This window comes from Phyllobates terribilis, unplaced genomic scaffold (assembly GCF_046119375.1).
Source record: "Phyllobates terribilis strain yellow unplaced genomic scaffold, ASM4611937v1 Scaffold_8__6_contigs__length_399053987, whole genome shotgun sequence".
Lineage (NCBI taxonomy): Eukaryota > Metazoa > Chordata > Amphibia > Anura > Dendrobatidae > Phyllobates > Phyllobates terribilis.
The window spans coordinates 397452563-397472824 of NW_027362768.1; positions in this window are offsets into that span (position 1 = coordinate 397452563).

Here is a 20262-nt window from a genome sequence, read left to right on the forward strand (position 1 = left end):
TAAACCGTGCAGTGGCCGTTCTCAGTACTGCAGCTTCTCACAGCTCTGTACACCGTGTAGTGGCTGTTCTCAGTATTGCAGCTCCTCACAGCTCCGTCCACCATGCAGTGGCCGTTCTCAGTACTGCAGCTCCTCACAGCTCCATACACAGTGTAGTGGCAGTTCTCAGTACTGCAGCTCCTCACAGCTCCATACACCGTGTAGTGGCAGTTCTCAGTACTGCAGCTCCTCACAGCTCCATACACAGTGTAGTTGCAGTTCTCAGTAATACAGCTCCTCACAGCTCTGTACACCGTGTAGTGGCCGTTCTCAGTACTGAAGCTCCTCACAGCTCCATACACAGTGTAGTTGCAGTTCTCAGTAATACAGCTCCTCACAGCTCTGTACACCGTGTAGTGGCCGTTCTGAGTACTGCAGCTCCTCACAGCTCCATACACAGTGTAGTGGCCGTTCTCAGTACTGCAGCTCCTCAAGGCTCCATACACCATGTAGTGGCCGTTCTCAGTACTGCAGCTCCTCACAGCTCTGTACTCCGTGTAGTGTCCGTTCTCAGTACTGAAGCTCCTCACAGCTCCATACACAGTGTAGTTGCAGTTCTCAGTAATACAGCTCCTCACAGCTCTGTACACCGTGTAGTGGCCGTTCTGAGTACTGCAGCTCCTCACAGCTCCATACACAGTGTAGTGGCCGTTCTCAGTACTGCAGCTCCTCAAGGCTCCATACACCATGTAGTGGCCGTTCTCAGTACTGCAGCTCCTCACAGCTCTGTACTCCGTGTAGTGGCCGTTCTCAGTACTGAAGCTCCTCACAGCTCCATACACAGTGTAGTTGCAGTTCTCAGTAATACAGCTCCTCACAGCTCTGTACACCGTGTAGTGGCCGTTCTGAGTACTGCAGCTCCTCACAGCTCCATACACAGTGTAGTGGCCGTTCTCAGTACTGCAGCTCCTCAAGGCTCCATACACCATGTAGTGGCCGTTCTCATTACTGCAGCTCCTCACAGCTCCATACACCATGTAGTGGCCGTTCTCAGTACTGCAGTTCCTCACAGCTCTGTACTCCGTGTAGTGGCCGATCTCAGTACTGCAGCTCCTCACAGCTCCATTCACCGTGTAGTGGCCGTTCTCAGTACTGCAGCTCCTCAAGGCTCCATACACCATGTAGTGGCCGTTCTCAGTACTGCAGCTCCTCACAGCTCTGTACTCCGTGTAGTGGCCGTTCTCAGTACTGAAGCTCCTCACAGCTCCATACACCGTGTAGTGGCCGTTCTCAGTACTGTAGCTCCTCACAGCTCCATACACCGTGTAGTGGCCGTTCTCAGTACTGCAGCTCCTCACTGCTTTGTACACCATGTAGTGGCCGTTCTCAGTACTGCAGCTCCTCACAGCTCCATACACCATGTAGTGGCCTTCTCAGTACTGCAGTTCCTCACAGCTCTGTACTCCGTGTAGTGGCCGTTCTCAGTACTGCAGCTCCTCAGAGCTCCATACACTGTGTAGTGGCCGTTCTCAGTACTGCAGCTCCTAACAGCTCCATACACCGTGTAGTGGCCGTTCTCAGTACTGCAGCTCCTCACTGCTTTGTACACCATGTAGTGGCCGTTCTCAGTACTGCAGCTCCTCACAGCTCCATACACCATGTAGTGGCCTTCTCAGTACTGCAGTTCCTCACAGCTCTGTACTCCGTGTAGTGGCCGTTCTCAGTACTGCAGCTCCTCAGAGCTCCATACACTGTGTAGTGGCCGTTCTCAGTACTGCAGCTCCTAACAGCTCCATACACCTTGTAGTGGCCGTTCTCAGTAATGCAGCTCCTCACAGCTCTGTACACCATGTAGTGGCCGTTCTCAGTACTGCAGCTCCTCACAGCTCTGTACACCGTGTAGTGGCCGTTTTCAGTACTGCAGCTCCTCACAGCTCCATACACCTTGTAGTGGCCGTTCTCAGTAATGCAGCTCCTCACAGCTCTGTACTCCGTGTAGTGGCCGTTCTCAGTACTGCAGCTCCTCACAGCTCCATACACCGTGTAGTGGCCGTTCTCAGTACTGCAGCTCCTCACGGCTCCATACACCGTGTGGTGGCCGTTCTCAGTACTGCAGCTCCTCAAGGCTCCATACACCATGTAGTGGCCGTTCTCAGTACTGCAGCTCCTCACAGCTCTGTACTCCGTGTAGTGGCCGTTCTCAGTACTGAAGCTCCTCACAGCTCCATACACCGTGTAGTGGCCGTTCTCAGTACTGCAGCTCCTCACAGCTCCATACACCGTGTAGTGGCCGTTCTCAGTACTGCAACTCCTCACTGCTTTGTACACCATGTAGTGGCCGTTCTCAGTACTGCAGCTCCTCACAGCTCCATACACCATGTAGTGGCCGTTCTCAGTACTGCAGTTCCTCACAGCTCTGTACTCCGTGTAGTGGCCGTTCTCAGTACTGCAGCTCCTCACAGCTCCATACACCGTGTAGTGGCCGTTTTCAGTACTGCAGCTCCTCACAGCTCCATACACCTTGTAGTGGCCGTTCTCAGTACTGCAGCTCCTCACAGCTCTGTACTCCGTGTAGTGGCCGTTCTCAGTACTGCAGCTCCTCACAGCTCCATACACCGTGTAGTGGCCGTTCTGAGTACTGCAGCTCCTCACAGCTCCATACACAGTGTAGTGGCCGTTCTCAGTACTGCAGCTCCTCAAGGCTCCATACACCATGTAGTGGCCGTTCTCAGTACTGCAGCTCCTCACAGCTCTGTACTCCGTGTAGTGGCCGTTCTCAGTACTGAAGCTCCTCACAGCTCCATACACCGTGTAGTGGCCGTTCTCAGTACTGCAGCTCCTCACAGCTCCATACACCGTGTAGTGGCCGTTCTCAGTACTGCAGCTCCTCACTGCCTTGTACACCATGTAGTGGCCGTTCTCAGTACTGCAGCTCCTCACAGCTCCATACACCATGTAGTGGCCGTTCTCAGTACTGCAGTTCCTCACAGCTCTGTACTCCGTGTAGTGGCCGTTCTCAGTACTGCAGCTCCTCACAGCTCCATACACCGTGTAGTGTCCGTTCTCAGTACCGCATCTCCTCTCAGCTCCATACACCATGTGCTGGACGTTCTTAGTACTGCAGCTTCTCACAGCTCCGTACACCATGTAGTGGCTGTTCTCAGTACTGCAGCTCCTCACTGCTCCATACACCATGTAGTGTTCGTTCTCATTACTGCAGTTCCTCACAGCTCTTTACACCATGTAGTGGCCGTTCTCAGAACTGCAGCTCCTCACAGCTCCGTCCACCATGCAGTGGCCGTTCTCAGTACTGCAGCTTCTCACTGCTCCGTACAACGTGTAGTGGCCGTTCTCATTACTGCAGTTCCTCACAGCTCCATAAACCGTGCAGTGGCCGTTCTCAGTACTGCAGCTTCTCACAGCTCCATACAACGTGTAGTGGCCGTTCTCAGTACTGCAGCTCCTCACAGCTCCGTACACCATGTAGTGGCCATTCTCAGTACTGCAGTTCCTCACAGCTCCATACACCGTGTAGTGGCCGTTCTCAGTACTGCAGCTCCTCACAGCTCCGTACACCATGTAGTGGCCGTTCTCAGTACTGCAGTTCCTCACAGCTCCATAAACCGTGCAGTGGCCGTTCTCAGTACTGCAGCTTCTTACAGCTCCATACACCGTGTAGTGGCCGTTCTCAGTACTGCAGCTCCTCACAGCTCCGTACACCGTGTAGTGGTCGTTCTCAGTACTGCAGTTCCTCACAGCTCCATAAACCGTGCAGTGGCCGTTCTCAGTACTGCAGCTTCTCACAGCTCTGTACACCGTGTAGTGGCTGTTCTCAGTATTGCAGCTCCTCACAGCTCCGTCCACCATGCAGTGGCCGTTCTCAGTACTGCAGCTCCTCACAGCTCCATACACAGTGTAGTGGCAGTTCTCAGTACTGCAGCTCCTCACAGCTCCATACACCGTGTAGTGGCAGTTCTCAGTACTGCAGCTCCTCACAGCTCCATACACAGTGTAGTTGCAGTTCTCAGTAATACAGCTCCTCACAGCTCTGTACACCGTGTAGTGGCCGTTCTGAGTACTGCAGCTCCTCACAGCTCCATACACAGTGTAGTGGCCGTTCTCAGTACTGCAGCTCCTCAAGGCTCCATACACCATGTAGTGGCCGTTCTCAGTACTGCAGCTCCTCACAGCTCTGTACTCCGTGTAGTGGCCGTTCTCAGTACTGAAGCTCCTCACAGCTCCATACACCGTGTAGTGGCCGTTCTCAGTACTGCAGCTCCTCACAGCTCCATACACCGTTTAGTGGCCGTTCTCAGTACTGCAGCTCCTCACTGCTTTGTACACCAATGTAGTGGCCGTTCTCAGTACTGCAGCTCCTCACAGCTCCATACACCATGTAGTGGCCGTTCTCAGTACTGCAGTTCCTCACAGCTCTGTACTCCGTGTAGTGGCCGTTCTCAGTACTGCAGCTCCTCACAGCTCCATACACCGTGTAGTGTCCGTTCTCAGTACCGCATCTCCTCTCAGCTCCATACACCATGTGCTGGACGTTCTTAGTACTGCAGCTTCTCACAGCTCCGTACACCATGTAGTGGCTGTTCTCAGTACTTCAGCTCCTCACTGCTCCATACACCATGTAGTGTTCGTTCTCATTACTGCAGTTCCTCACAGCTCTTTACACCATGTAGTGGCCGTTCTCAGAACTGCAGCTCCTCACAGCTCCATACACCATGCAGTGGCCGTTCTCAGTACTGCAGCTTCTCACTGCTCCGTACAACGTGTAGTTGCCGTTCTCATTACTGCAGTTCCTCACAGCTCCATAAACCGTGCAGTGGCCGTTCTCAGTACTGCAGCTTCTCACAGCACCATACACCGTGTAGTTGCAGTTCTCAGTAATACAGCTCCTCACAGCTCTGTACACCGTGTAGTGGCCGTTCTGAGTACTGCAGCTCCTCACAGCTCCATACACAGTGTAGTGGCCGTTCTCAGTACTGCAGCTCCTCAAGGCTCCATACACCATGTAGTGGCCGTTCTCAGTACTGCAGCTCCTCACAGCTCTGTACTCCGTGTAGTGGCCGTTCTCAGTACTGAAGCTCCTCACAGCTCCATACACCGTGTAGTGGCCGTTCTCAGTACTGCAGCTCCTCACAGCTCCATACACCGTGTAGTGGCCGTTCTCAGTACTGCAGCTCCTCACTGCCTTGTACACCATGTAGTGGCCGTTCTCAGTACTGCAGCTCCTCACAGCTCCATACACCATGTAGTGGCCGTTCTCAGTACTGCAGTTCCTCACAGCTCTGTACTCCGTGTAGTGGCCGTTCTCAGTACTGCAGCTCCTCACAGCTCCATACACCGTGTAGTGTCCGTTCTCAGTACCGCATCTCCTCTCAGCTCCATACACCATGTGCTGGACGTTCTTAGTACTGCAGCTTCTCACAGCTCCGTACACCATGTAGTGGCTGTTCTCAGTACTGCAGCTCCTCACTGCTCCATACACCATGTAGTGTTCGTTCTCATTACTGCAGTTCCTCACAGCTCTTTACACCATGTAGTGGCCGTTCTCAGAACTGCAGCTCCTCACAGCTCCGTCCACCATGCAGTGGCCGTTCTCAGTACTGCAGCTTCTCACTGCTCCGTACAACGTGTAGTGGCCGTTCTCATTACTGCAGTTCCTCACAGCTCCATAAACCGTGCAGTGGCCGTTCTCAGTACTGCAGCTTCTCACAGCTCCATACAACGTGTAGTGGCCGTTCTCAGTACTGCAGCTCCTCACAGCTCCGTACACCATGTAGTGGCCATTCTCAGTACTGCAGTTCCTCACAGCTCCATACACCGTGTAGTGGCCGTTCTCAGTACTGCAGCTCCTCACAGCTCCGTACACCATGTAGTGGCCGTTCTCAGTACTGCAGTTCCTCACAGCTCCATAAACCGTGCAGTGGCCGTTCTCAGTACTGCAGCTTCTTACAGCTCCATACACCGTGTAGTGGCCGTTCTCAGTACTGCAGCTCCTCACAGCTCCGTACACCGTGTAGTGGTCGTTCTCAGTACTGCAGTTCCTCACAGCTCCATAAACCGTGCAGTGGCCGTTCTCAGTACTGCAGCTTCTCACAGCTCTGTACACCGTGTAGTGGCTGTTCTCAGTATTGCAGCTCCTCACAGCTCCGTCCACCATGCAGTGGCCGTTCTCAGTACTGCAGCTCCTCACAGCTCCATACACAGTGTAGTGGCAGTTCTCAGTACTGCAGCTCCTCACAGCTCCATACACCGTGTAGTGGCAGTTCTCAGTACTGCAGCTCCTCACAGCTCCATACACAGTGTAGTTGCAGTTCTCAGTAATACAGCTCCTCACAGCTCTGTACACCGTGTAGTGGCCGTTCTGAGTACTGCAGCTCCTCACAGCTCCATACACAGTGTAGTGGCCGTTCTCAGTACTGCAGCTCCTCAAGGCTCCATACACCATGTAGTGGCCGTTCTCAGTACTGCAGCTCCTCACAGCTCTGTACTCCGTGTAGTGGCCGTTCTCAGTACTGAAGCTCCTCACAGCTCCATACACCGTGTAGTGGCCGTTCTCAGTACTGCAGCTCCTCACAGCTCCATACACCGTTTAGTGGCCGTTCTCAGTACTGCAGCTCCTCACTGCTTTGTACACCAATGTAGTGGCCGTTCTCAGTACTGCAGCTCCTCACAGCTCCATACACCATGTAGTGGCCGTTCTCAGTACTGCAGTTCCTCACAGCTCTGTACTCCGTGTAGTGGCCGTTCTCAGTACTGCAGCTCCTCACAGCTCCATACACCGTGTAGTGTCCGTTCTCAGTACCGCATCTCCTCTCAGCTCCATACACCATGTGCTGGACGTTCTTAGTACTGCAGCTTCTCACAGCTCCGTACACCATGTAGTGGCTGTTCTCAGTACTTCAGCTCCTCACTGCTCCATACACCATGTAGTGTTCGTTCTCATTACTGCAGTTCCTCACAGCTCTTTACACCATGTAGTGGCCGTTCTCAGAACTGCAGCTCCTCACAGCTCCATACACCATGCAGTGGCCGTTCTCAGTACTGCAGCTTCTCACTGCTCCGTACAACGTGTAGTTGCCGTTCTCATTACTGCAGTTCCTCACAGCTCCATAAACCGTGCAGTGGCCGTTCTCAGTACTGCAGCTTCTCACAGCACCATACACCGTGTAGTGGCCGTTCTCAGTACTGCAGCTCCTCACAGCTCCGTACACCATGTAGTGGCCGTTCTCAGTACTGCAGTTCCTCACAGCTCCATACACCGTGTAGTGGCCGTTCTCAGTACTGCAGCTCCTCACAGCTCCGTACACCATGTAGTGGCCGTTCTCAGTACTGCAGTTCCTCACAGCTCCATAAACCGTGCAGTGGCCGTTCTCAGTACTGCAGCTTCTTACAGCTCCATACACCGTGTAGTGGCCGTTCTCAGTACTGCAGCTCCTCACAGCTCCGTACACCGTGTAGTGGTCGTTCTCAGTACTGCAGTTCCTCACAGCTCCATAAACCGTGCAGTGGCCGTTCTCAGTACTGCAGCTTCTCACAGCTCTGTACACCGTGTAGTGGCTGTTCTCAGTATTGCAGCTCCTCACAGCTCCGTCCACCATGCAGTGGCCGTTCTCAGTACTGCAGCTCCTCACAGCTCCATACACAGTGTAGTGGCAGTTCTCAGTACTGCAGCTCCTCACAGCTCCATACACCGTGTAGTGGCAGTTCTCAGTACTGCAGCTCCTCACAGCTCCATACACAGTGTAGTTGCAGTTCTCAGTAATACAGCTCCTCACAGCTCTGTACACCGTGTAGTGGCCGTTCTGAGTACTGCAGCTCCTCACAGCTCCATACACAGTGTAGTGGCCGTTCTCAGTACTGCAGCTCCTCAAGGCTCCATACACCATGTAGTGGCCGTTCTCAGTACTGCAGCTCCTCACAGCTCTGTACTCCGTGTAGTGGCCGTTCTCAGTACTGAAGCTCCTCACAGCTCCATACACAGTGTAGTTGCAGTTCTCAGTAATACAGCTCCTCACAGCTCTGTACACCGTGTAGTGGCCGTTCTGAGTACTGCAGCTCCTCACAGCTCCATACACAGTGTAGTGGCCGTTCTCAGTACGGCAGCTCCTCAAGGCTCCATACACCATGTAGTGGCCGTTCTCAGTACTGCAGCTCCTCACAGCTCTGTACTCCGTGTAGTGGCCGTTCTCAGTACTGAAGCTCCTCACAGCTCCATACACAGTGTAGTTGCAGTTCTCAGTAATACAGCTCCTCACAGCTCTGTACACCGTGTAGTGGCCGTTCTGAGTACTGCAGCTCCTCACAGCTCCATACACAGTGTAGTGGCCGTTCTCAGTACTGCAGCTCCTCAAGGCTCCATACACCATGTAGTGGCCGTTCTCAGTACTGCAGCTCCTCACAGCTCTGTACTCCGTGTAGTGGCCGTTCTCAGTACTGAAGCTCCTCACAGCTCCATACACCGTGTAGTGGCCGTTCTCAGTACTGCAGCTCCTCACAGCTCCATACACCGTGTAGTGGCCGTTCTCAGTACTGCAGCTCCTCACTGCCTTGTACACCATGTAGTGGCCGTTCTCAGTACTGCAGCTCCTCACAGCTCCATACACCATGTAGTGGCCGTTCTCAGTACTGCAGTTCCTCACAGCTCTGTACTCCGTGTAGTGGCCGTTCTCAGTACTGCAGCTCCTCACAGCTCCATACACCGTGTAGTGTCCGTTCTCAGTACCGCATCTCCTCTCAGCTCCATACACCATGTGCTGGACGTTCTTAGTACTGCAGCTTCTCACAGCTCCGTACACCATGTAGTGGCTGTTCTCAGTACTGCAGCTCCTCACTGCTCCATACACCATGTAGTGTTCGTTCTCATTACTGCAGTTCCTCACAGCTCTTTACACCATGTAGTGGCCGTTCTCAGAACTGCAGCTCCTCACAGCTCCGTCCACCATGCAGTGGCCGTTCTCAGTACTGCAGCTTCTCACTGCTCCGTACAACGTGTAGTGGCCGTTCTCATTACTGCAGTTCCTCACAGCTCCATAAACCGTGCAGTGGCCGTTCTCAGTACTGCAGCTTCTCACAGCTCCATACAACGTGTAGTGGCCGTTCTCAGTACTGCAGCTCCTCACAGCTCCGTACACCATGTAGTGGCCATTCTCAGTACTGCAGTTCCTCACAGCTCCATACACCGTGTAGTGGCCGTTCTCAGTACTGCAGCTCCTCACAGCTCCGTACACCATGTAGTGGCCGTTCTCAGTACTGCAGTTCCTCACAGCTCCATAAACCGTGCAGTGGCCGTTCTCAGTACTGCAGCTTCTTACAGCTCCATACACCGTGTAGTGGCCGTTCTCAGTACTGCAGCTCCTCACAGCTCCGTACACCGTGTAGTGGTCGTTCTCAGTACTGCAGTTCCTCACAGCTCCATAAACCGTGCAGTGGCCGTTCTCAGTACTGCAGCTTCTCACAGCTCTGTACACCGTGTAGTGGCTGTTCTCAGTATTGCAGCTCCTCACAGCTCCGTCCACCATGCAGTGGCCGTTCTCAGTACTGCAGCTCCTCACAGCTCCATACACAGTGTAGTGGCAGTTCTCAGTACTGCAGCTCCTCACAGCTCCATACACCGTGTAGTGGCAGTTCTCAGTACTGCAGCTCCTCACAGCTCCATACACAGTGTAGTTGCAGTTCTCAGTAATACAGCTCCTCACAGCTCTGTACACCGTGTAGTGGCCGTTCTGAGTACTGCAGCTCCTCACAGCTGCATACACAGTGTAGTGGCCGTTCTCAGTACTGAAGCTCCTCACAGCTCCATACACAGTGTAGTTGCAGTTCTCAGTAATACAGCTCCTCACTAGAGATGAGCGTTGTTCTACTCGAACTGTTCGCCAATCTCAAATTCGAGCTGTTTTGGGCGGTGTTCGAGCCGTTCGGCGAACACGAACAATTTGAGAAAAATTCGGCTGTTCGAGGTTATGTTCGATAACTGTTCGTGCACCAAAATCATAACTGGATTTTTTCTCAGTAATGATGAAAATTAATGTTAATCCGCAGTTTGAGTGTACAGCGGGGTGGGGGGAGGGGCAGGGGATGGATCTCTGCAGGAACAATGAAGATCTCCATTTTTTTTTCTCTTTCCCGCATTTGCAGTGGGGAGGTGCAATCTGTCAGCCTATCAGCAGCGCACACACGGAGCGAAGTGCTTTTTTTCACACAAGCAAGGGCATGTGTCATTGGCAGTGTATGTCACATGTCCTTGCCCTATAAGACCAAGCCATTTTCCCCGTCGCCACCATTTTCTCACTGCTGCAGCTGCGTGTTAGACGGCACCGCTGTTGCTGTGTGCGCTATACCTTGTTAATTTCAAGCCAATTTTTTGCACAAATCTACAGATAGCTTGGGAGTAGGGAATAGTTGTGATTGCAGTCCTTTTAAGGACTAGGTTACAGCATTTCCTACAACTTTTATCAGGCAGGTCTGTGCTCTTAAATAGATCGGTTGTGGGAGTAAAGACTAATTGTAATTGGAGTCCTTTTCAGGACTAGGTTACATCAGTTCCTATCAGTTTTTGCCAGGCAGGTCTGTGCCAGTGCTGTGCAAGTTTTTTTCACAGCATTTGGCTGAATCTAGCAAAGCTAATCCTTTTTGGCCTATTGCAGAGTGTGTTAGTCAGTGGAGTAGCCTATCTGTGTTGCAAGATATACCACCTGTGTATAGAATACCAATTTTTTTACTGCTCCTAGTGAAGTAAAACCTTTTGGGCATAGCATCATTCTATTAGTCCATCTATACTGACCTCCATCAGGTTGCAAATTGAATATAATTTTTTTCTGCATCTAACCCAGCCAATAGTTTTGGCCTAATACCACAGTTTGGCCACTCAGCTCTGCTCGGTTCCCATCCATTGTTTTTTTGTGCAAACAACTCCAGAGTTGTGAATTAGTTAACCACCAAAATGAGTGGAAAAAGGCCTGCTGCTGGTGGAAAGGGGAATAGGCGTGTTGGGAAGGGGAAAAAAGGTTGTGTCCGTGGGGTAGGTGCAGAAGAAAGACCATCTTCCAGCCAAACTAAAATGTCTACTTCTTTTAGCGGACAATGTGATAAGATCCCTTTCTTACGGTCACGCCAATCGCTACAAATTCCAGATGAGGCACAAAAACAGCAGGTGCTTCAACGGATATCAAGTGCTCCTTTAAGTGGGCTCTCCTCCACATCAACTTCAACATCACAAATACTCCAGTCCTCAAAGGTGTCACCCCAATCGCACTTGCTTCCTCACAGCTCCCAAATCTCCAGCTGCCCGTCTGAGTATGAGGTAGAACAGATGGTTGAGTCTGCAGAGCTGTTTACTCATACTATAGCCTGGGAATCAGAGGTCGACTCCAGCGCTTCTGTGAATCCAGACGAGGAAATGATCTGCACTGATGCCCAGAATCTTTATGAGTCGGATCCAGGACCAGACGCAGAAGGTTCTGACCATAATGTAGACCCTCATTCCCAAACTGTAACTCCTGTTGGTGGAGACAATGAGGAAGACGATGATGAGACTCAAATACCTGATTGGAGCGACAACTTTAGTTTTTTGTCAGGGCAGGAACAGGTTGGCTCTGAGGACGACGGGTGTGATAACGCACAGGGTGATGATGATGAGGTCGGAGATCCCACTTACTGTCAACCCACAGTCAGCCAAGAGATGAGGTCAGCAGAGGAGGTGGAGGAAGATGCTAGTGACGACGAGGTCAGGTTGCGCCTTCCTGGACAGAGACATAGTACTGGAAGCACGTCAACAACTGCATCCTCAAACACAACTCTGCCTCTCGCCACAAGTCGTGGTGGCTCTTCAGGTCGCATGGGTGCTAAGCCTTGCATAGCCTGGGCATTTTTTCAGATCGATAAAGATGACCCAACTCGTGTTATCTGTAACATTTGTCAGCAAAAGCTAAGTAGAGGCCAAAAAATACATAGTTTGAGTACTTCATGCATGAACCGGCACATGGACATGAAGCATAAGTTGCAGTGGGAAGCTCAGTGTGCTACAATGCGGCCTAGCCGGCCGGGCCAACCACCGTCTGCCATATCTTGTGCATCCGCGGCCTCTTCATCCTCTGTGACTGGGGGGACAGCAGTCACACCTGTTTTGGGGCGCAGACCTGCCACCTCTTTACCCGCAACAGCCAGCGTGATTGGCAGGTCATCATTTTCTTTGGAGGTGGGAACACCAGCTGGTGTTGAGCGCTGTCCGACATCGATAGCACCACCTTTGGATCAAGGCAACCTAACATGTCCGCCTGCATCTTCCTCACAGACCGGCAGTTTGCCGGGGACACCCTTATCAACCCCGTCTAAGCACAATAGCCAGCCCTCGGTCCCTCAGATGTGGACAAGTAAAAGACCATTTCCTCCTAGCCATGAGAAAGCTAAGAGGTTGAATTTCACCATCTGCAAGCTCTTGGCTACAGAAATGCTGCCTTTCCGCCTGGTGGACACAGAGGATTTTCGAGACCTTATGTCCGTCGCAGTGCCCCAGTACCAGATGCCCAGTCGGCACTACTTCTCAAAGAAAGGTGTGCCTGCGCTCCACCAGCATGTCGCACACAACATCACCGCTTCTTTGAGAAACTCTGTGTGTGACAGGGTGCATTTCACCACAGACACTTGGACGAGTAGGCATGGACAGGGGCGTTACATGTCGCTGACTGGGCACTGGGTAACAGGACAAGGGGCTGCTGTCCAAGTCTTGCCGTCCCCACGAGTTGTGCGTCAATCCTCTTTATGTCAAAGTTCCTCCACTGCTTCTGCCTCCTCAACCTCCTCTCGGTCTTCCACCTGCACCCAAAGCCTGTCTGGTCATGCCGCAAGCTTTCTAACTGCGCAGAAGGGATCCTGCACACCTCCTTACTATGCTGGCAGTAGGGCTCAACGTCATCAGGCGGTTTTTACATTGAAATGTCTGGGAAATGTGAGTCACACAGCTGAGGAGTTGTGGTCAGCTCTGGAGAACCAATTTCATGAATGGCTGTCTCCACTGGACCTGAAACCAGGGAAGGCCGTGTGCGACAATGCTGCAAACCTGGGTGCGGCCCTTCGCCGGGGCAATGTCACACACGTGCCTTGTATGGCTCACGTGTTGAACCTGGTTGTCCAGCAATTTTTAGCCCACTATCCCAGACTAGATGGCCTTCTGCAGAGGGCACGGTCGCTGTGTGCTCACTTCCGCCGTTCGCATCCCGCAGCTCAGCGACTTACATCTCTACAGAAGTCGTTGGGCCTGCCACTTCACCGGCTAAAATGCGATGTGCCTACCCGGTGGAATTCAACTCTGCACATGTTGCAGCGACTGTGGCAGCACCGACAAGCCCTGGTGCAATACGTTCTGACGTATAGCCTGGGCCAACGAGATTCAGAGGTGGGGCAAATCACGCTGGAGGAGTGGTCTCAGATCAGGGACCTATGCACCCTTCTGCACAGTTTTGAAATGGCGACGAAGATCTTTAGTGCTGACGATGCCATTATCAGCATGACTATTCCGGTGATTTACATGCTGGAGCACATGTTAAACAGAATTCGGAGTCAGGTGGTGGCACAAGAGGAGGTGGAGGAAGTAGAGGAGGAGGAGTTGTATGCGGAAGGGCTAACATCTGCAAGGTCCAGACGGTCGGCAGCACCAGGGCGGCAGGCATGTGAGGGTGGGGGAGATGGTTTTACCAGGGCGCATGGTAGCAGCCAAACTAGTGAGGAAGGTGCAGGAGCCCAGGAAGAAGTGGAGGACGAACTGATGGAAGACTCATCAGATGAGGGAGACCTTGATCACATTTCTGTTGTGCGAGGTTGGGGGGAGAGGACAGAGGAAGGAAGCATGATTGTTACCTCGCCACCAACACAACAGGGACTTGGTGCTCCTGGATGCGCAACACACATGAGTGCCTTCTTGCTGCACTACCTGCAACATGACCCTCGAATTGTGAGAATTAGAAATAATCCTGACTACTGGGTTGCCACACTGTTAGATCCCCGGTACAAAAGTAAATTTGCAGAAATTATTCCTGCCATAGAAAGGGATGCACGCATGCAGGAGTATCAGCAGAGACTGTTGCAGAATCTTACATGTGCTTTTCCACAAAATACCAGTGGTGCACGTAGTGAATCTCACAGTTCCAACTTGCCAACCGTGGGACCGTCAAGTGTTCAGCACTCAAACCGTAACAGAACCACAGTATCTGCTGGTAACATCAATTTTGCGGAATCATTTCACCACTTTTTTAGCCCATCCTTTGCAAGGCCACAGGAGACAAGAAGTCTGACACATAGTCAATGCCTAGAGACGATGGTACAGGAGTATCTCCAAGTAAACATTGAAGCCATGACTGTGTCACTGGACCCTTGCTCTTTTTGGGCTTCCAATCTGGATAAATGGCCGGAGCTCGCCACTTACGCCTTGGAGATCTTGTCATGCCCCGCAGCCAGCGTTCTGTCTGAACGTGTGTTCAGCGCTGCTGGTGGTGTGCTGACAGATAAGCGCACGCGGCTCTCCACTGATAATGTAGACAGACTCACGTTCATAAAGATGAACAAATCATGGATCCGAAACGACTTTTCTACCCCTGTGTCATCCTGGGGAGAGTAAAAGCTTGATGATTGGTTAAAATCACCCTACCAACCGTTTTAAGCTTTCAAATTACTAATCATGTTTATCTGTATCTTGGCTGGAAAATAATTTGGGCTTTGTAGCAGTGTGCAGCACTGATCCTATTAGGCCATCTATACTAAGCTCCACCAGATTTAAAATTAAAAATAATTTTTAGCTGCATCTAGCCCGGAAAATAATTTTGGGGCTCCGAGATGCGCAAGACACATAAGTGCCTTCTTGCTGCACTACCTGCAGCATGACCCTCATATTGTCAGAGTTCGAAGTAATCATGACTACTGGGTTGCCACACTCTTAGATCCCCCAAACTTTTCGATCAACCTTTTCATTTTAATAAAGACCAAAAAAATGGTCATTTTTGAAATTCTAAGCATTAGCAGGTTGTTAGAAACTGAAATCAAACAGTTTTCAACTCAAAACTTTATTCTAGGTGATGTTACATTTTCACATAGGACCCCTTGTTCGAAAGGAGCTTCTGAACTCTCTCGTCCATTGAATTTGTCAGGTTTTGGATGGTTTCTGCTTCAATTGTTTTGCATGAGGACAGAATACCCTCCCAGAGCTGTTGCTTAGATGTGAACTGCCTCCCGCCATCATAGACACTCCTTTTAATGATGCTCCAAAGGTTCTGAATGGGGTAGAGGTCAGGGGAGCATGGGGGTCACACCATAAGTTTCTCCCCTTTTATGCCCATATCAGCCAGAGATGCAGATGTTTTATGTGCAGCATGAGATGGTGCATTATCATGCAGAAAAATGATCTTGCTGTGAAATACACGGTTCTTCTTCTTGAACCATGGCAGGAAGTGCTGTTTGAGAAAATCCACATACATTATGGAGTTCATCTTTAGCGCCTTCAGGGATCCTAAAGGGGCCGACAATCTCTCTCCCCATGATTCCAGCCCAAAACATTACTCCACCTCCTCCTTGTTGGCGCTGTAGCCGTGTTTGCGTGGGGTGTCCATCAACCAGCCATCCTCCACTCCATCCATCTGGACCATCGAGCGCTGCATGGCACTCATCCGTGAACAAAACAGTTTTGAAATCAGTCTTCATGTAATGTTTGGCCCACTGGAGCCGTTTCTGCTTGTGTGAAGTGGATAGAGGAGGTCGACAGGATGGCGTATGCACAGCTGCAAACCTCTGAAGGACCCTGCATCTTGTTGTTCGGGGGACGTTGGAGGCACAAGCAGCTTCAAAAACTTGTCTGCTGCTATGACAAGGCTTTTTTGCCGCTGCTCTTTCAACCTGACGTAATTGCCTGTAGGAAAGAGTCCTCAATTTTCCCTTATCAGCACGCACACGTGTGTACTGTGAATCAGCTACATACTTCTTGATTGCCAAGACACTTCATCCTGATCATCGCACAATGTTGATTGTAGTCATGCCTTGACCTAAACACTCCACAATTTGTTGCTTCTCAGCAGCCGACACATCCTTTTTCTTTCCCATTTTGGCAGAAAATGTAGGCTGCTTAATAATGTGGGACAGCCTTCTTAAGTAGTCTTGCCTTTCATTGGACACACCTGCCAAACTAATTAGCACAGGTGTCTGCAATTGCTTACAGTGATATAAAGAGCCCTGACACACATCACCATCAATGAGTTTAACTGACAAACAAACAAATTCTTCCCTTATCACTCCTAAACACTTTTTGCATAATAATTTGGAACGCGGTGTACATGTGCTTTTCCACAAAACACCAGTGGTTCACGTAGTGAATCTTACAGTTCTAACTTGCCAACCGTGGTCTGTATGGAGTTGTTCAATAAAGGGCCCAAAATTAAGATAACATAGATGGGAGAGGTCTCTATGAATAGGAATTCCTAAGTATTTGATACCCTGTGAGGGCCAGGCAAAGGGAAAGTTGGACTGGATGGAATCCTATATGGATTTGGGGAGGGAGACATCGAGGGCCTCAGACTTCGCTGCATTGATTTTAAAATTTTACCATGTAACAAAGTGATCTATTTCAGCCATAACAGCATGGATGGATATATGTGATTGAGTGATATATACTAGGACATCATCAGCAAATAGAGAGCACTTGTACTCGGTGCCTCCCACCTCAATCCACCTAATATTGGGGTTATGGCGAATTGATGAGAGCAGGTGCTCCGTCACTAGGATGTATAAGAGAGGGGACAGAGGACATCCCTGCCTTGTCCCATTGGTGATTGTGAAAGGTGATGAAAATGTTCTGACGCGCCCCCTGGGCCTTGGGACACCCGGAGCCGGACCCTTTTTGGTGGATGCTGGTGGTTGTAGTCTTCGTGGCGGTGACCCGGTTCCGTGGCTCAGGGCGGTCAAACCAGTGGCGGAACTATTTATGTGGTTTTGATGCTTAAATGTCCGACTACGCCACCCGTGGATTGCGGTCAGAGTGAACCGCCGCTACAGGGCAGACCACTGAGGCTGATGTTGTGGGTGCAGCAGAGCGTAGCATAACTCCCCACGGGAGGAGTATAGCCTCAGGGCAGTGTATGCGGAGGATGGGGGTGATGGTGCAGGGCAGCAGCAGTAACGACACGGAGTCAGTGATGCAGTCCAGGGCCTTTACTCACAGTTCTTATTATCCAGACCACGTCTGCAGGTAACGGCTGCCCACGTCGTACTGTGCTCACCAGGTGAGGGGCTCAGACAACTCCCAGATAACTTTGGAGCACTTCACAGGACCCCCTTTGTGTGTCCTTTGTCTGGCCTTTCTTACCAACCCTTCTGTCCGGCTGCCTCGGGCCTCCTCTTGGTAAACTTGGCGCCAGTTTCCCTGACCCTATGTGGTGCCTTCCTAGCGGGTGTAGCGAGGGGCTGCGCCACATAAAATGTCACAGCCTCCGGTTTCTAGCTGAGGGTCGTTTCCTGCCTCCACTAGTTTCGGGGACCGGTCTCCCCCTTTGGCCTGACCCCTCCACGCAGGTGGATTCGGGCATGCGGTGGCGACTCGCCCGTCTGCACCCCTGGGATCCCTTCATTCCTCGTTCCTGGAGCCTTCTCCGCTCCTCTTCCTTCCTTCTCCCTCTTCCAGGCCTGGGCCTCTGTTACTAGGCCCGCCTCCGGAGCAGAGCTCATGCAGAGCCCCTGCTCCCTGCCACTTCTGCTCAGACTTCTCTGCACTGAACTAAGATGGTGCCCACCTTTTATACTCCCTTCTCAATGCACCCAGGAACTGCTTCCTCCCTGCTCCTGCACTACAGGGTTCCCCTTCCTCAGTGTTCCCTCCCCCAACTCCAGCCAGGGACAGGGACTGTCGTGCCCATCTCAGGGGCATATTGGTCGCCCTGCCCCACGGCAATGTGGTGTAATGCATGCAGGTGTCGGGTCCTGATCCACACTCCATCCTTACCTGAGAGTGAGATACAGCTATATGAAAAAGTTTGGGCACCCCTATTAATCTTAAGCGTAATGTTTTATAAAAATTGGTGTTTTTGCAACAGCTATTTCAGTTTGATATATGTAATAACTGTTGGACACAGTAATGTTTCTGCCTTGAAATGAGGTTTATTGTACTAACAGAAAATGTGCAATCTGCATTCAAACAAAATTTGACAGGTGCATAAGTATGGGCACCCTTATCATTTTCTTGTTTTAAATACTCCTACCTACTTTTTACTGACTTACTAAAGCACTTTTTTGGTTTTGTAACCTCACTCAGCTTTGAACTTCATAGCCAGGTGCATGCAATCATGAGAAAAGCTACTTAAAGTGGCCACTTGCAAGTTGTTCTCCTGTTTGAATCTCCTCTGAAGAGTGGCATCATGGGCTCCTCAAAACAACTGTCAAATGATCTGAAAACAAAGATTATTCAACATAGTTGTTCAGGGGAAGGATACAAAAAGCTGTCTCAGAGATTTAACATGTCAGGTTCCACTGTGAGGAACATAGTAAGGAAATGGAAGAACACAGGGACAGTTCTTGTTAAGGCCAGAAGTGGCAGGCCAAGAAAAACATCAGAAAGGCAGAGAAGAAGAATTGTGAGATCAGTCAAGGACAATCCTCAGACCACCTCCAGAGAGCTGCAGCATCAACTTGCTGCAGATGGTGTCACTGTGCATCGGTCAACTATACAACGCACTTTGCACAAGGAGAAGCTGTATGGGAGAGTGATGCGAAAGAAGCCGTTTCTGCAAGTACGCACAAACAGAGTCGGCTGAGGTATGCAAAAGCCCATTTGGAGAAGCCAATTTCGTTTTGGAAGAAGGTCCTGTGGACTGATGAAACCAAGATTGAGTTGTTTGGTCATACAAAAAGGCGTTATGTATGGCGGCAAAAAAACACAGCATTCCAAGAAAAACACTTGCTACCCACAGTAAAATTTGGTGGAGGTTCCATCATGCTTTGGGGCTGTGTGGCCAATGCCGGCACCGGGAATCTTGTTAAAGTTGAGGGACGCATGGATTCCACTCAGTATCAGCAGATTCTTGACAATAATGTTCAAGAATCAGTGACAAAGTTGAAGTTACGCAGGGGATGGATCTTTCAGCAAGACAATGATCCAAAACACCGCTCCAAATCTACTCAGGCATTCATGCAGAGGAACAATTACAATGTTCTGGAATGGCCATCCCAGTGCCCAGACCTGAATATCATTGAACATCTGTGGGATCATTTGAAGAGGGCTGTCCATGCTCGGCGACCATCAAACTTAACTGAACTGGAATTGTTTTGTAAAGAGGAATGGTCAAAAATACCTTCATCCAGGATCCAGGAAATCATTAAAAGCTACAGGAAGCGACTAGAGGCAAAAGGAGGATCTACTAAATATTAATGTCACTTTTCTGGTGAGGTGTCCATACTTATGCACCTGTCAACTTTTGTTTGAATGCAGATTGCATATTTTCTGTTAGTACAATAAACCTCATTTCAAGGCAGAAACATTACTGTGTCCAACAGTTATTACATATATCAAACTGAAATAGCTGTTGCAAAAACACCAATTTTTATAAAACAATAAGCTTAAGATTAATAGGGGTGCCCAAACTTTTTCATATAACTGTATCACACCTCTGGGTGAGGTGCAATACCTCTGTAGCAACCGAGCCCTCAGGGTAATACAGTTCCATTTATCTTCTGCCTAGGTGACGTATTGCGATACAGGGCCGTGATTTTGGCTATAAAAGGGTCCCCTAGACCCCTACCCCAAGCTTTTTAAGAGAATCATATATGGCGTGCCAGGAGACTCTATGGAATGCTTTCTCAGCATCCAACGAGAGTATCTAATTACAAATTTTTAACTGCATCTAGCCCAGGAAATACTTTGTGCCTAGTAGCAGTGTCTGCTAGTCAGCGGATTATCCCGGCTGTTAAGCAAGCTACACCACCTGTAGTTTAGACACTTAATTTTTTCAAAGGAAATGCTTCGGGACCATGGGATACTCAGTGAAGAGCATCAGGAGGCACCCCAAGGCATAGGGGCTCGGACTGGCAGTAGGATGCCTTGCGGTGGACAGCCGAGCTCGATCCTTATAAAAGCTTTTTAACTGCAGCAGCTTTAGTGGACGCTACTGGAGCTGGAATTACCGCGGCTGCTGGCATGAGACTTGCCCTCCAATAGATCCTTGTAAATGGATTTAAAGTGTATTCATTCAAATTAGAGAGACAATTTAAATTAAAAAGCTTAGAGCTGCCTCCACCACAGGGGGG